General features: G+C 42.2%; 8 non-coding genes across 8 annotated transcripts; all 8 read right to left on the bottom strand.

Moving 5' to 3' along the window:
* Positions 1–670: 670 nt before the first annotated feature.
* Positions 671–752, bottom strand: TRNAL-AAG (transfer RNA leucine (anticodon AAG)). The gene has a single exon. It is a non-coding gene; the product is annotated as a tRNA-Leu (tRNA).
* Positions 753–1,482: 730 nt separating this feature from the next.
* On the bottom strand, positions 1,483–1,554 carry TRNAW-CCA (transfer RNA tryptophan (anticodon CCA)). Its single transcript has one exon. It is a non-coding gene; the product is annotated as a tRNA-Trp (tRNA).
* An 847-nt stretch (positions 1,555–2,401) lies between these two features.
* On the bottom strand, positions 2,402–2,483 carry TRNAL-AAG (transfer RNA leucine (anticodon AAG)). The gene has a single exon. It is a non-coding gene; the product is annotated as a tRNA-Leu (tRNA).
* A 1,656-nt stretch (positions 2,484–4,139) lies between these two features.
* TRNAL-AAG (transfer RNA leucine (anticodon AAG)) lies at positions 4,140–4,221 on the bottom strand. The gene has a single exon. It is a non-coding gene; the product is annotated as a tRNA-Leu (tRNA).
* A 730-nt stretch (positions 4,222–4,951) lies between these two features.
* Positions 4,952–5,023, bottom strand: TRNAW-CCA (transfer RNA tryptophan (anticodon CCA)). Its single transcript has one exon. It is a non-coding gene; the product is annotated as a tRNA-Trp (tRNA).
* Positions 5,024–5,877: 854 nt separating this feature from the next.
* On the bottom strand, positions 5,878–5,959 carry TRNAL-AAG (transfer RNA leucine (anticodon AAG)). Its single transcript has one exon. It is a non-coding gene; the product is annotated as a tRNA-Leu (tRNA).
* Positions 5,960–6,689: 730 nt separating this feature from the next.
* Positions 6,690–6,761, bottom strand: TRNAW-CCA (transfer RNA tryptophan (anticodon CCA)). Its single transcript has one exon. It is a non-coding gene; the product is annotated as a tRNA-Trp (tRNA).
* Positions 6,762–7,608: 847 nt separating this feature from the next.
* On the bottom strand, positions 7,609–7,690 carry TRNAL-AAG (transfer RNA leucine (anticodon AAG)). Its single transcript has one exon. It is a non-coding gene; the product is annotated as a tRNA-Leu (tRNA).
* Positions 7,691–10,000: the final 2,310 nt, after the last annotated feature.

Here is a 10,000-nt window from a genome sequence, read left to right as displayed (position 1 = left end):
ACTGCACCAGCTAGCCAGTTTCTGTGTTTGTGGCCATGTGAAGCCATACCGGTTTAATTACATTACAATGGAACATGCAAATGCTGGGGTGAATCGTGCATGGTGTGGAATTCTCCACGTGACTTACTCTTTGCTAGCTTTATATTTAGGACAATTTATGGCCTCTTTCAAGTGAGAAGAAAGATGTTAAATTCTCTTCCTAAAGAAGGTGTTTTATGGAATTCAGTAGATGTATTTGAGGATGGCCTCGATGTTCTTGTGGCAAAGCTGGAAACTATGCCACTTTAGTATCTAAAGTGGGTATTGTAACACAGCTTGTTGATCCAAGGAGAAATCGGAATGCACATATGGAGTTCTAAAGGAATCCTGCTGCCCAACTTGGGGCACAATTGAAAATGACTTCAGGTCTTTCTTTTTTTCCTTTCTCCTTCTTTTGGAACAACAAGGGGAAGAAGGGTGGGTGAAATGTTGAAGCTGAGTCTTCTTTTCATCCTGCATTACTTTTCTAACTTTCTGTGTTACTGTTCCATTTTCAAAGATCAAATGAGTATGCAACAAGTGCATTTCCATGTCCACATAAGTTGCACGTTGTGGCAAATAAGGAAGCGGTATTTAAACGGCGTGATACGTTTATTCATCCACAGAAGGCTGGAAGAAAAAAATAGCCTGATGGCAGCGGTGGGATTCGAACCCACGCCCCCGAAGAGACTGGAGCCTTAATCCAGCGCCTTAGACCGCTCGGCCACGCTACCTGCGCAAAATTTCTGTGGCTGCGTACTCAAAACACGCACGCCATTTGGGAGCGTTCTGATCATTTCCTTTTCTTTCTTGTCAAAAGGTTGCAAGTCCCGACAATATCTTTCCACACTCATGCAGCACTGCTGGCGGCATAGGTCATTTAGAACGCCTTCACCTCTACAAGACCGCAAAAACACAAGAAAACTAGATCAATGCTAAAATATTACACATCCCCCTCTATTTATTCTCACACAGAAAGAGTTTAAAGCGCAAGTTCCTCATGTTACATTCAGGTGAAATCTGCTAGCGTGTCAAATGACCACCAACAGGTGCAAACAAAAGATAACAATTCAACACCAGCATAGGGAAAGTGCTGTCCTCCAGTATTCAGCATTCAAATGCTGCCTCTAGGAAATCGATTCATTAACCTGTTTTGACAAAAAGGGAGTAAAGCAAAAAAAAGGAGGAACCCATAAAATGACACGCTAAAGGAACAGGGGGACTCTATTTTTGGTTCCCGACTCCTAGTTTAAAATCCACAGGATTCATTTGAAACAATCAGGAATCCTGCAGCATGTCAAATCTACCTACTGTAGATGAGCAGGACTTTTCCCGTTTTGACCATCAACATAATGAAATAACGCAAGTACGGGATATATGGATTATATATGCTAAGCCTGCTTTTTATCCAACTCTGGTATGACAAGAGATCTGTGCTTACTCTTCTCCAAAGCAAAAGCAGCATGACCCCGACGTGATTTGAACACGCAACCTTCTGATCTGGAGTCAGACGCGCTACCGTTGCGCCACGAGGTCTCATTGTAAAGGTGGACGTGGTCGTCAACAGAGTAGCCAACAAAGGTAGGTTTTTTTCCCCCACCGACATAAAATTAGATAGATTCTGACAAATTAAATATTCAGCCTAAAGAGGAAAGAAAATAAGTACTTTTCTTTTCAGCACAATACCACTGTAATTGAAGGCAAAGCCAAACAGAAAGGCACTGCACCAGCTAGCCAGTTTCTGTGTTTGTGGCCATGTGAAGCCATACCGGTTTAATTACATTACAATGGAACATGCAAATGCTGGGGTGAATCGTGCATGGTGTGGAATTCTCCACGTGACTTACTCTTTGCTAGCTTTATATTTAGGACAATTTATGGCCTCTTTCAAGTGAGAAGAAAGATGTTAAATTCTCTTCCTAAAGAAGGTGTTTTATGGAATTCAGTAGATGTATTTGAGGATGGCCTCGATGTTCTTGTGGCAAAGCTGGAAACTATAGTATCTAAAGTGGGTATTGTAACACAGCTTGTTGATCCAAGGAGAAATCGGAATGAACATATGGAGTTCTAAAGGAATCATGCTGCCCAATTTGGGGCACAATTGAAAATGACTTCAGGTCTTTCTTTTTTTCCTTTCTCCTTCTTTTGGAACAACAAGGGGAAGAAGGGTGGGTGAAATGTTGAAGCTGAGTCTTCTTTTCATCCTGCATTACTTTTCTAACTTTCTGTGTTACTGTTCCATTTTCAAAGATCAAATGAGTATGCAACAAGTGCATTTCCATGTCCACATAAGTTGCACGCTGTGGCAAATAAGGAAGCGGTATTTAAACGGCTTGATACGTTTATTCATCCACAGAAGTCTGGAAGAAAAAAACGAGCCTGATGGCAGCGGTGGGATTCGAACCCACGCCCCCAAAGAGACTGGAGCCTTAATCCAGCACCTTAGACCGCTCGGCCACGCTACCTGCGCAAACTCCCTGTGGCTGCGTACTCAAAACACGCACGCCATTTGGGAGCGTTCTGATCATTTCCTTTTCTTTCTTGTCAAAAGGTTGCAAGTCCCGACAATATCTTTCCACACTCATGCAGCACTGCTGGCGGCATAGGTCATTTAGAACGCCTTCACCTCTACAAGACCGCAAAAACACAAGAAAACTAGATCAATGCTAAAATATTACACATCCCCCTCTATTTATTCTCACACAGAAAGAGTTTAAAGCGCAAGTTCCTCATGCTACATTCAGGTGAAATCTGCTAGCGTGTCAAATGACCACCAACAGGTGCAAACAAAAGATAACAATTCAACACCAGCATAGGGAAAGTGCTGTCCTCCAGTATTCAGCATTCAAATGCTGCCTCTAGGAAATCGATTCATTAACCTGTTTTGACAAAAAGGGAGTAAAGCAAAAAAAAGGAGGAACCCATAAAATGACACGCTAAAGGAACAGGGGGACTCTATTTTTGGTTCCCGACTCCTAGTTTAAAATCCACAGGATTCATTTGAAACAATCAGGAACCCTGCAGCATGTCAAATCTACCTACTGTAGATGAGCAGGACTTTTCCCGTTTTGACCATCAACATAATGAAATAACGCAAGTACTGGATATATGGATTATATATGCTAAGCCTGCTTTTTATCCAACTCTGGTATGACAAGAGATCTGTGCTTACTCTTCTCCAAAGCAAAAGCAGCATGACCCCGACGGTATTTGAACACGCAACCTTCTGATCTGGAGTCAGACGCACTACCGTTGCGCCACGAGGTCTCATTGTAAAGGTGGACGTGGTCGTCAACAGAGTAGCCAACAAAGGTAGGTTTTTTTCCCCCACCGACATAAAATTAGATAGATTCTGACAAATTAAATATTCAGCCTAAAGAGGAAAGAAAATAAGTACTTTTCTTTTCAGCACAATACCACTGTAATTAAAGGCAAAGCCAAACAGAAAGGCACTGCACCAGCTAGCCAGTATCTGTGTTTGTGGCCATGTGAAGCCATACCGGTTTAATTACATTACAATGGAACATGCAAATGCTGGGGTGAATCGTGCATGGTGTGGAATTCTCCACGTGACTTACTCTTTGCTAGCTTTATATTTAGGACAATTTATGGCCTCTATCAAGTGAGAAGAAAGATGTTAAATTCTCTTCCTAAAGAAGGTGTTTTATGGAATTCAGTAGATGTATTTGAGGATGGCCTCGATGTTCTTGTGGCAAAGCTGGAAACTATGCCACTTTAGTATCTAAAGTGGGTATTGTAACACAGCTTGTTGATCCAAGGAGAAATCGGAATGCACATATGGAGTTCTAAAGGAATCCTGCTGCCCAACTTGGGGCACAATTGAAAATGACTTCAGGTCTTTCTTTTTTTCCTTTCTCCTTCTTTTGGAACAACAAGGGGAAGAAGGGTGGGTGAAATGTTGAAGCTGAGTCTTCTTTTCATCCTGCATTACTTTTCTAACTTTCTGTGTTACTGTTCCATTTTCAAAGATCAAATGAGTATGCAACAAGTGCATTTCCATGTCCACATAAGTTGCACGTTGTGGCAAATAAGGAAGCGGTATTTTAACGGCGTGATACGTTTATTCATCCACAGAAGGCTGGAAGAAAAAAAGAGCCTGATGGCAGCGGTGGGATTCGAACCCACGCCCCCGAAGAGACTGGAGCCTTAATCCAGCGCCTTAGACCGCTCGGCCACGCTACCTGCGCAAAATTCCTGTGGCTGCGTACTCAAAACACGCACGCCATTTGGGAGCGTTCTGATCATTTCCTTTTCTTTCTTGTCAAAAGGTTGCAAGTCCCGACAATATCTTTCCACACTCATGCAGCACTGCTGGCGGCATAGGTCATTTAGAACGCCTTCACCTCTACAAGACCGCAAAAACACAAGAAAACTAGATCAATGCTAAAATATTACACATCCCCCTCTATTTATTCTCACACAGAAAGAGTTTAAAGCGCAAGTTCCTCATGTTACATTCAGGTGAAATCTGCTAGCGTGTCAAATGACCACCAACAGGTGCAAACAAAAGATAACAATTCAACACCAGCATAGGGAAAGTGCTGTCCTCCAGTATTCAGCATTCAAATGCTGCCTCTAGGAAATCGATTCATTAACCTGTTTTGACAAAAAGGGAGTAAAGCAAAAAAAAGGAGGAACCCATAAAATGACACGCTAAAGGAACAGGGGGACTCTATTTTTGGTTCCCGACTCCTAGTTTAAAATCCACAGGATTCATTTGAAACAATCAGGAATCCTGCAGCATGTCAAATCTACCTACTGTAGATGAGCAGGACTTTTCCCGTTTTGACCATCAACATAATGAAATAACGCAAGTACGGGATATATGGATTATATATGCTAAGCCTGCTTTTTATCCAACTCTGGTATGAAAAGAGATCTGTGCTTACTCTTCTCCAAAGCAAAAGCAGCATGACCCCGACGTGATTTGAACACGCAACCTTCTGATCTGGAGTCAGACGCGCTACCGTTGCGCCACGAGGTCTCATTGTAAAGGTGGACATGGTCGTCAACAGAGTAGCCAACAAAGGTAGGTTTTTTTCCCCCACCGACATAAAATTAGATAGATTCTGACAAATTAAATATTCAGCCTAAAGAGGAAAGAAAATAAGTACTTTTCTTTTCAGCACAATACCACTGTAATTGAAGGCAAAGCCAAACAGAAAGGCACTGCACCAGCTAGCCAGTTTCTGTGTTTGTGGCCATGTGAAGCCATACCGGTTTAATTACATTACAATGGAACATGCAAATGCTGGGGTGAATCGTGCATGGTGTGGAATTCTCCACGTGACTTACTCTTTGCTAGCTTTATATTTAGGACAATTTATGGCCTCTTTCAAGTGAGAAGAAAGATGTTAAATTCTCTTCCTAAAGAAGGTGTTTTATGGAATTCAGTAGATGTATTTGAGGATGGCCTCGATGTTCTTGTGGCAAAGCTGGAAACTATGCCACTTTAGTATCTAAAGTGGGTATTGTAACACAGCTTGTTGATCCAAGGAGAAATCGGAATGCACATATGGAGTTCTAAAGGAATCCTGCTGCCCAACTTGGGGCACAATTGAAAATGACTTCAGGTCTTTCTTTTTTTCCTTTCTCCTTCTTTTGGAACAACAAGGGGAAGAAGGGTGGGTGAAATGTTGAAGCTGAGTCTTCTTTTCATCCTGCATTACTTTTCTAACTTTCTGTGTTACTGTTCCATTTTCAAAGATCAAATGAGTATGCAACAAGTGCATTTCCATGTCCACATAAGTTGCACGTTGTGGCAAATAAGGAAGCGGTATTTAAACGGCGTGATACGTTTATTCATCCACAGAAGGCTGGAAGAAAAAAATAGCCTGATGGCAGCGGTGGGATTCGAACCCACGCCCCCGAAGAGACTGGAGCCTTAATCCAGCGCCTTAGACCGCTCGGCCACGCTACCTGCGCAAAATTCCTGTGGCTGCGTACTCAAAACACGCACGCCATTTGGGAGCGTTCTGATCATTTCCTTTTCTTTCTTGTCAAAAGGTTGCAAGTCCCGACAATATCTTTCCACACTCATGCAGCACTGCTGGCGGCATAGGTCATTTAGAACGCCTTCACCTCTACAAGACCGCAAAAACACAAGAAAACTAGATCAATGCTAAAATATTACACATCCCCCTCTATTTATTCTCACACAGAAAGAGTTTAAAGCGCAAGTTCCTCATGTTACATTCAGGTGAAATCTGCTAGCGTGTCAAATGACCACCAACAGTTGCAAACAAAAGATAACAATTCAACACCAGCATAGGGAAAGTGCTGTCCTCCAGTATTCAGCATTCAAATGCTGCCTCTAGGAAATCGATTCATTAACCTGTTTTGACAAAAAGGGAGTAAAGCAAAAAAAAGGAGGAACCCATAAAATGACACGCTAAAGGAACAGGGGGACTCTATTTTTGGTTCCCGACTCCTAGTTTAAAATCCACAGGATTCATTTGAAACAATCAGGAATCCTGCAGCATGTCAAATCTACCTACTGTAGATGAGCAGGACTTTTCCCGTTTTGACCATCAACATAATGAAATAACGCAAGTACGGGATATATGGATTATATATGCTAAGCCTGCTTTTTATCCAACTCTGGTATGACAAGAGATCTGTGCTTACTCTTCTCCAAAGCAAAAGCAGCATGACCCCGACGTGATTTGAACACGCAACCTTCTGATCTGGAGTCAGACGCGCTACCGTTGCGCCACGAGGTCTCATTGTAAAGGTGGACATGGTCGTCAACAGAGTAGCCAACAAAGGTAGGTTTTTTTCCCCCACCGACATAAAATTAGATAGATTCTGACAAATTAAATATTCAGCCTAAAGAGGAAAGAAAATAAGTACTTTTCTTTTCAGCACAATACCACTGTAATTGAAGGCAAAGCCAAACAGAAAGGCACTGCACCAGCTAGCCAGTTTCTGTGTTTGTGGCCATGTGAAGCCATACCGGTTTAATTACATTACAATGGAACATGCAAATGCTGGGGTGAATCGTGCATGGTGTGGAATTCTCCACGTGACTTACTCTTTGCTAGCTTTATATTTAGGACAATTTATGGCCTCTTTCAAGTGAGAAGAAAGATGTTAAATTCTCTTCCTAAAGAAGGTGTTTTATGGAATTCAGTAGATGTATTTGAGGATGGCCTCGATGTTCTTGTGGCAAAGCTGGAAACTATAGTATCTAAAGTGGGTATTGTAACACAGCTTGTTGATCCAAGGAGAAATCGGAATGAACATATGGAGTTCTAAAGGAATCATGCTGCCCAATTTGGGGCACAATTGAAAATGACTTCAGGTCTTTCTTTTTTTCCTTTCTCCTTCTTTTGGAACAACAAGGGGAAGAAGGGTGGGTGAAATGTTGAAGCTGAGTCTTCTTTTCATCCTGCATTACTTTTCTAACTTTCTGTGTTACTGTTCCATTTTCAAAGATCAAATGAGTATGCAACAAGTGCATTTCCATGTCCACATAAGTTGCACGCTGTGGCAAATAAGGAAGCGGTATTTAAACGGCTTGATACGTTTATTCATCCACAGAAGTCTGGAAGAAAAAAACGAGCCTGATGGCAGCGGTGGGATTCGAACCCACGCCCCCAAAGAGACTGGAGCCTTAATCCAGCACCTTAGACCGCTCGGCCACGCTACCTGCGCAAACTCCAAGTGGCTGCGTACTCAAAACACGCACGCCATTTGGGAGCGTTCTGATCATTTCCTTTTCTTTCTTGTCAAAAGGTTGCAAGTCCCGACAATATCTTTCCACACTCATGCAGCACTGCTGGCGGCATAGGTCATTTAGAACGCCTTCACCTCTACAAGACCGCAAAAACACAAGAAAACTAGATCAATGCTAAAATATTACACATCCCCCTCTATTTATTCTCACACAGAAAGAGTTTAAAGCGCAAGTTCCTCATGCTACATTCAGGTGAAATCTGCTAGCGTGTCAAATGACCACCAACAGGTGCAAACAAAAGATAACAATTCAACACCAGCATAGGGAAAGTGCTGTCCTCCAGTATTCAGCATTCAAATGCTGCCTCTAGGAAATCGATTCATTAACCTGTTTTGACAAAAAGGGAGTAAAGCAAAAAAAAGGAGGAACCCATAAAATGACACGCTAAAGGAACAGGGGGACTCTATTTTTGGTTCCCGACTCCTAGTTTAAAATCCACAGGATTCATTTGAAACAATCAGGAACCCTGCAGCATGTCAAATCTACCTACTGTAGATGAGCAGGACTTTTCCCGTTTTGACCATCAACATAATGAAATAACGCAAGTACTGGATATATGGATTATATATGCTAAGCCTGCTTTTTATCCAACTCTGGTATGACAAGAGATCTGTGCTTACTCTTCTCCAAAGCAAAAGCAGCATGACCCCGACGGTATTTGAACACGCAACCTTCTGATCTGGAGTCAGACGCACTACCGTTGCGCCACGAGGTCTCATTGTAAAGGTGGACGTGGTCGTCAACAGAGTAGCCAACAAAGGTAGGTTTTTTTCCCCCACCGACATAAAATTAGATAGATTCTGACAAATTAAATATTCAGCCTAAAGAGGAAAGAAAATAAGTACTTTTCTTTTCAGCACAATACCACTGTAATTGAAGGCAAAGCCAAACAGAAAGGCACTGCACCAGCTAGCCAGTATCTGTGTTTGTGGCCATGTGAAGCCATACCGGTTTAATTACATTACAATGGAACATGCAAATGCTGGGGTGAATCGTGCATGGTGTGGAATTCTCCACGTGACTTACTCTTTGCTAGCTTTATATTTAGGACAATTTATGGCCTCTATCAAGTGAGAAGAAAGATGTTAAATTCTCTTCCTAAAGAAGGTGTTTTATGGAATTCAGTAGATGTATTTGAGGATGGCCTCGATGTTCTTGTGGCAAAGCTGGAAACTATGCCACTTTAGTATCTAAAGTGGGTATTGTAACACAGCTTGTTGATCCAAGGAGAAATCGGAATGCACATATGGAGTTCTAAAGGAATCCTGCTGCCCAACTTGGGGCACAATTGAAAATGACTTCAGGTCTTTCTTTTTTTCCTTTCTCCTTCTTTTGGAACAACAAGGGGAAGAAGGGTGGGTGAAATGTTGAAGCTGAGTCTTCTTTTCATCCTGCATTACTTTTCTAACTTTCTGTGTTACTGTTCCATTTTCAAAGATCAAATGAGTATGCAACAAGTGCATTTCCATGTCCACATAAGTTGCACGTTGTGGCAAATAAGGAAGCGGTATTTTAACGGCGTGATACGTTTATTCATCCACAGAAGGCTGGAAGAAAAAAAGAGCCTGATGGCAGCGGTGGGATTCGAACCCACGCCCCCGAAGAGACTGGAGACTTAATCCAGCGCCTTAGACCGCTCGGCAACGCTACCTGCGCAAAATTCCTGTGGCTGCGTACTCAAAACACGCACGCCATTTGGGAGCGTTCTGATCATTTCCTTTTCTTTCTTGTCAAAAGGTTGCAAGTCCCGACAATATCTTTCCACACTCATGCAGCACTGCTGGCGGCATAGGTCATTTAGAACGCCTTCACCTCTACAAGACCGCAAAAACACAAGAAAACTAGATCAATGCTAAAATATTACACATCCCCCTCTATTTATTCTCACACAGAAAGAGTTTAAAGCGCAAGTTCCTCATGTTACATTCAGGTGAAATCTGCTAGCGTGTCAAATGACCACCAACAGGTGCAAACAAAAGATAACAATTCAACACCAGCATAGGGAAAGTGCTGTCCTCCAGTATTCAGCATTCAAATGCTGCCTCTAGGAAATCGATTCATTAACCTGTTTTGACAAAAAGGGAGTAAAGCAAAAAAAAGGAGGAACCCATAAAATGACACGCTAAAGGAACAGGGGGACTCTATTTTTGGTTCCCGACTCCTAGTTTAAAATCCACAGGATTCATTTGAAACAATCAGGAATCCTGCAGCATGTCAAATCTA

Source organism: Pelobates fuscus, chromosome 3, assembly GCF_036172605.1.
Source record: "Pelobates fuscus isolate aPelFus1 chromosome 3, aPelFus1.pri, whole genome shotgun sequence".
In the NCBI taxonomy this organism is placed as follows: Eukaryota; Metazoa; Chordata; class Amphibia; order Anura; family Pelobatidae; genus Pelobates; species Pelobates fuscus.
Note: the sequence above shows the minus strand (reverse complement) of the source record. Positions and strands in the feature narration are given on the sequence as shown.